Consider the following 7,400-nt stretch of genomic DNA (forward strand, 5'->3'; position numbering starts at 1 on the left):
GTAGAGAACAATCGTCACCAGACAGAAATTACAATGGTTTTCTAACACCTGCTATCACTGCCCTTAGCAGAGTGTGTGACACATTCACTCACTGAATGAATTGGCCAAAACGTGGGTTCACATTTATTCATTTTTCTCATCCTATCAGTGACTTCTATGATTCCATAGAAAGAATCTGGCCCTGTGTGTTTTGTGTTTGCAAGTTTATTTCTTATTTCTTTGTTCAACACCTAGGCACTCTTCAAGCTCGCAACGAACTGTGTTCATTTTCCAACATAAAAATTTTATTTATATTAAGAGAGTCTCAATCCAGCAATCCAGATGGGCTACTTTTAGATGTCTGCCCACAAGCACAAGCATCAATCTGTTTCCTACAAAGTGTTGTTTGCTGTGATAATCTCACCTCCATCAAATATTCCTATCTTTAATTCCTTGTTATTAAAGCTGCATAGAGGAAGCTCAGGAAAGATAAGGCCATAGGCTGAGGAATTTGGCAGTACGACACAGTAGAAAGACAACATATCTGGGAAATCTCTGCATGGCTCTAAGTATATCTTTGCTACCAACTCACTTTGGACATGTCACCTCACCTCTCTCAGCCATTATTTTTTCCATAAAAAAGATTAAATTAGGAGACTTATTAGTATCTTACAGCATTAATTCTCTATAAATTTATGAAAGATTCTTATGACAAGAACAATATTTGGGCAACCGTAGCTCCGTGACAACCACTAGAACCCAGAGCCTTGCACATTCAGCATTCATCAAGACTAACTTGGCATTCATCCAGTGAATACATAATTTAGCTTTGTGCTTTGTGTTAGACCAAATTATCTGACTTCAATTAAATTTCCAAACAATATGTTTTACCCTAGTGTCCATACAAGAGTTCTCAAAAAGCTGATGTGTTCTTCTCCAAAAGCTTTTTTTTTTTCCCTTCTGTAGCCTTACTTACACAGTTTGGTCCACCAAGAAAGTCTCCTTCCCCACTTTGAGCTGTTCATATCCTACCTATTCCAGAAGATCCACAAAAAGTGTACCAGCTCTGTGAAGCTTCCCTGCTATCCAGCTCGCCTCCTTCCATCAGAATACTTCTCACTCTTTCCCACTGATCTCTTACAGACCTTTTTCAATGTCTTCAAATAACCACGGACATATTCCACCTTGTGTTACAGTTAATTGGGGAGTCACCTCATCTTTCCCTCTGGAATGCAAGTGCCTTCCCATTAGGATAGGACGTTCTGTGTAGTTGAGCATAAGTGGATTTTGCAGCAAGACAAACCATAATCAAATCCCAGCACCTGTGCCTAGTCCTTTGAAGAATCATTTAATTCTCGTAATCTTCAGATTCCTTATCAGGAAAAGTAGTAACTACTGGGATGTTGGAAAGACAAAATGAGATTATTTAAGTGAAAGCACTTAGTACTGTGCTTTGAGGATGGAGAAATTTTTTTCATTTACAGTAACTCATAAGAGCTATTGAAGTCCTTCCTCTTTACAGCATTTTGAGTTCAGTTCAAATTCCTCACTAGGGCTCACAGGGGTGGACATAATCTGTCTCTTGCTTCTCATGTTTGACCTCATTTGTTTTGTTGTTGGTTTATTTTTTTTTTACTAGCTTTATTGAGATATAACTGGCATACAATAAATCACATTTATTTAGACGTGTAATTTGTTTCGTTCTTATGTATGTATGAAACCTACACCACAATCATAACACTGAAGCATTTATGATCCCCAGTTTCCTTTGGCTCCTTTGTAATTCTTTTTCCAACATCTACCCTTCTATGCCTTCTGCCCCATATTCAGGTAGCCACTAATCTGCTTTCTGTCACTGTTCATTAATTTGCATTTCCTAGAACTTTATGTAAATAGAATTATCCAGTATGTATTCATTTTTGGTCTGTATTTTCTACTTCCACTCAGCATAGTTATTTTGAACTTATCCCTATTGCAGAATATGTCAATAGTTCATCACTTTTTATTACTGAGTATGATCCTATTATATAAATATGCCAGTTTGTTGATGAAATTTGGGTCGTTTCCAGTTTTTAACTATTGCAGATAAAGCCACTATGGGCATTCCTGTACATGTGTTTATGTAGACGTATACTTTCACTTCTGTTGGCTGAGTGTGCAGTACAGGAATGACTGGGTCATATTAAACTTTTCAAGAAACTGTCAAACTGTTTCCAAAGTGGTTGTTCCACTTTTACATTCCCACCAGTAATGTGTGAGAGTTCCAAGTCAACACTTGAGATTATCAATCTTTTTTTAATTTTAGAAACTTTGAAATGTGTATAGTGGTGTCCCATAGTGGTTTTATTTGCATTGCCTAGGGACTAACGATGTTGAGCGTCTTTTCATACGCTTATGTGCTTGCCATATGTCTTCTTTGGCAAAATGTCTTTCCAGTCTTTAACCATTTTAAAAAAAAATGGGTTGTCTTTATATTACTGAGTATTAGGAGCTCTTTATATATGTAAAATACACATTTTTATCAGATATTTGCTTTGCAAGAAAGTTCCCAGTCTTTGGTTAGCCTTATTTCCTCATAAGTATTTTTCAAAGAGGAGATTTTACCTCTGATTAATTTCAATTTGTCAAATTGTTCTTTAATGGATTACAAATTTCCCTCAGTATCAGTGGCAGATTGGTTCTAGGACCCGTGACAGACACCAAAATCCATGGATGCTCAAGTCCCATAGTCAGCCCTTCTTACCTGTGAGTTCTGTACCTTAACATACTGAGGGCTGAAAAAAACCAGTGTGTTAGTGGATCATACAGATTGATCTTGCATTGTTCAAGGGTCAGCTGTATAATTTAAACAAAGTATCCAAAAGCTTTGCATAACCTTAGATTATAAAGGATTTATTTGATCTTTTCTTTTAGAAATTTTATAGATGTATGTTTTATGTTTAGGTATATGATATACTTTGATTTAATTTTTGTATATGATATGAAGTATTGATTGAAGACCTTTTTTATTTATGTATATTTACATTTTCCAGTACTATATTTTGAAAACTTCTTTTTCTCCATTGAACTGCTTTTGCAACTTTGTAAAACAAAAATGTGTGGCTCTATTTATGAACTATTTATCCTGTCCCATCGATCTATTCATCAAACTTTATACACATCTACACTTTAGCTTTATAATAAGAACTGGATAAATTTTGAAATAAAATATTGTTTGCCTTCCAACTTTGTTCTTATTTTTCAAAACTTTTGCTATTTTAGGTTGTTTGCATTTCCATATAAATTTTGGAATCTATTTGTTAATTTCTACAAAAAATAAATCTTGCCATATTGGTTAATATTATAATAAATACATAGAACAAGTTATGAAGCATCATTTGTATTAATATGAATTTCCTTACACATGAACATGGCATATCTCCCCAGTAAGTTGGGTCTTCTTTTATTTCTGACAGCAGTATTTTGTAGCTTCTGATGTACAAATATCTATCGTTCCTTGCTAGGATAAAGAACTACAATTAATTTTTGTAGACTGACCTTGTTTCCTGCAAACTTGCTAAACTCACTTATTAATTTTTGTAGATTTTTAAAATTTCTAGGTAGATAATCATATAATGAACAAATAAAAAATTACTTAATTTAATTTTATTTAAATTTAAATGCTTTATTTCCTTATGTGGTAGCAGGGACTGAACTTTTAGTACAACGTTGAATAGAAATGGCAAGGTTGTGCATGAGAATGACATTCTCAGTTGTAGGGAGAAAAGCATTCAGGCTTTCACCATTAAGTGTGATACTGGATACAGATTTTTTTAAAAGATGCATTTTATCAGGTTAAGGACAATCCCTTCTCATCCCAAATTTATGAGTGTTGTTAAAAGGAATGAATATTGGATTTTATCAATTTTTTCCAAGTCTGTGAATCTGTTTCTGTTTTGTAAATAAAATAAGTTTGTCATATTTTTAGAATCCACATATAAGTAATATCACATAGTATTACTAACACAACATCGTAAATCAACCATGCTTCAAGTAAAAAATTTTTTGCACATATTGATATGACCATAGATTTTCTTCTTTTGGTTTGTGAATATGGTAAATTATATTGACTGATTTTCAAACATTAAACGAATTTTGTATTCCTAGGATAAAGCCCTTTATTCATAATACATTATCTTTTTTTATGCTCTTGGTTTTGATTTCCTAACATTGGTTTAGAATTTTTGTTTCTTTATTTGCGAGTGAAATTGTTCTGTAGTTTCATATTCTCATAATATGCTTAACTGGACTGGTTATCGGTATAATGCTGACCTCAAACAATGAATTGGGAAGTATTCTCATCTCTTCAATTTTCTAGAAGACTTTGTGTAGAATTGTTCTTATTTCTTCATTCAACATTTGGTGGAATCCAGCGGAGAAGTCATATGGGCCTGGGAGTCTTTGTAGATTTTTCAGTAAAATTAAATCTCTTAAATAGATGTGAGGGTATTCAGGCTATCTACTTTTTTAATTCTGATTTTTTATTCAAGCGTACTCAATTTACAGTGTTAGTTTCAGGTGTACAGGTAAGCAATTCAGTTATACATACACAAACATACATGTATATATTTTCAGATTCTTTTCCATTATGGCTCATTAGAAGAAACTGAATATTGTTCCCTGTGCTATACAGTAGGTCCTTGTTGTTTAACTGTTTTTTGTATAGTTGTATGTATCTGTTAATCCCAAACTCGTAAGCCATCCCTCCTCTCTCTTTCCCTCATGGTAACCACAGTTTGTTTTCTATGTCTGTGAGTCTATTTCTGGTTTCTAAATAAAATTTTTATTTTTTTTTCTAAGTTCCACATGTAAGCACCATCATATGACACTTTGAGTACATTTTAATTTGTGTCTTCCAAGGAGTTTTTCTATTTCATATAGTTTATCGATCTAAAGATGTAAATTTATTTAAAACACCCCTTATTATCTTTTTAATACCTGTACTGACATAACCTCTATTATTCCTGATATTAGTTTTTGTTTTGTTTTCTACTTTATAGATTTCCATTCTAATCATTTTTTTCTATTTTATTGTCTTTTTAATCTTTACTAATAATTATCATCTCTTTTCTGTTTTCTTTGAGTTTAATTTTGTTTTTATTCTTTGATGTGGAAGTGAAGTATTTAATTCGAGATAATTTTTCTTTGTGTGAATTTTGTGCCACAAATCTCACCCTAAATTCTGCTTTAGTAGCATCCTGAGATTTTGATATGTAATTGTATTTTTCATTCGGTTCAGAATACTTTCTTATTTCTTCTTTGATTCATCCGTGTTTGTTGATACATTTCATTTGATACAATACATACAATTCATTGATACATTTGTGTTCGTTTTCAAACAGTTGGCAGATTTCCAGATATCTTTATGTTATTAATTTCTATCATAATTCCATTGTGATCAGAAAACAAATTTCATGTAACTTTCGTCCTTTTACATTTATTGAGTCGTACTTTATGACCCACAGTGTTCTCTCTCCTGTTAAATTTTCTGTGGACAAGAATATGAGTGTGTGTGTGTGTGTGTGTGTGTGTGTGTGTTTGTGCATTCTATAAATGTCAATTAGATTGAGTCATTCAATAGTATTCAAATCTTATATATCCTTGCTGTCTATTTACTTGTTGAAAAAGCAGTTTTGATTTTTATGACTAAAATTTTAGATTTCTCTATTTCTCTTACGGTTCTATCAATTTTTGCCTCATGTATTATGAAATTCTGTTCTATGGCGAATAAATATTCAATATTATTATTTCTTCTTGACAAATTAACCTTTTTATCATTATCTTTACTCTGAAATCCACTTCGATATTAATTTAGCCTTCTAGCTTTTTTTGGTTAGTGTTTGCTTGACATACCTTCTTCTACCCTTCTGCTTTTAATTTATTTGTGTTTTCATATTTCAAGTGCATTTTTTTGTAGGAGGCTATGGTTGGGCTCTGCATCCCTCTGCCCCAAAATGACAACCTCTGCCTTTTCATTGGGATCTTTAGACGACTTACATTTAATAGGATTATTGATATGTTCAGATTTCAGTCTGTCATCCTGCTATTTGTTTTCTATTTGTGTGAGTTGTACTCTGTCTCCTTTTTCTGATTTCTTTTGGACTAACTGAATGCATTTATAACTCCACTTATATTCATTGTGGGTTTATCACCTGCACGTCTGTGTTATTTAAATTATTATTTAAGACTTTATAGCATACATTTTAAAGTTATCACAATCCATTGTCTGGTGATTATTGTGCCACATCAGGTGCATATAAGAAAACTAGCCAAGTAAACTTTAATGGGTTCTTTACTATTTTTGCCACATAATTTACTTTTACTGAGAAGGAGGACTTCTCCTCAATTTTGGGCTTATGAAACTTTCTTTTCCCACCTCTCCCAGGAATTGGGCTGCCTAAAGTTGTCAATAGCAGAGTTCTCATAGCAAGAAAGATGGAAAGTACATAGTTAGGGAGGTTGCCACACATTATTTTATTAGGAAGTGGGTGTACAATTCAAACATTTAAATGGACTTATTTTGGTTCGTCTAGATAATCTCTCAACTTATTCAAATATTTGCCAGAGTGTGAGGCAAACCATCTGATATCGGCTGAGTTAAACATAAGGTTTTTAGCTAGCATTTCTAGTTTTTCACTTTGTGTAACATCTCCAAGTCTCGGCCTTCTTTCCTGGTATCTTGCCCGCCACGCTGATGCACGTTGTCAACTGAAAATACTGTTTCCACAAATTTCCAACAAGTTGGCAATGGGATTTCTGAAGTAGAAACATATTTCATGTTTTCTGTTTAAAAATGGAAATTTAATCACAGTACATTTCTTGTCATGATACACCCATTCAAAAATATTTACAGCTGATTCTATTTACAGTGAGTCCACAAATCTTACCAAATATTTTGATCAAAAGGATGGCGCTGTGCTTAATTCATCTTTTGCACAACCGTCCACTCACAATTAAAATTATATCATTTCACTCTGGGGTTCGAGCCTAGAGATCACCTATTAATTCTTGGTTTTGAAGGAGTCGAAGCTGAATGTGAAGAAATTAATTTACTTCATCAAAGGCATAGGTAGGGGTGTCCTGGGGTCCACTTTTATCAGTTTATAAGAGCCAAATGTGGGCATCTATTCCTAGCCACACTGTCAGTGATGTCAGATTGATAGATTGAACTTGGCTATCATGGGAGTATTTACACTGTAGACACTGGCAAAATGCTACAATTCAGGGCTTTTTCTTTTCTGGAATGCTAGTTGTTAAACATTTGCCAGCATGCCACATAATTAGCAAAATACAGAGCAAGATCTAGGATAGTAGAATTGAAAGAATTAAGAATTATAGAGCCATATGCTAGTAGAAGTCATTATTATAAATACGTATTTTCC

This window comes from Vicugna pacos, chromosome 2 (assembly GCF_048564905.1).
Source record: "Vicugna pacos chromosome 2, VicPac4, whole genome shotgun sequence".
NCBI classification, from domain to species: domain Eukaryota; kingdom Metazoa; phylum Chordata; class Mammalia; order Artiodactyla; family Camelidae; genus Vicugna; species Vicugna pacos.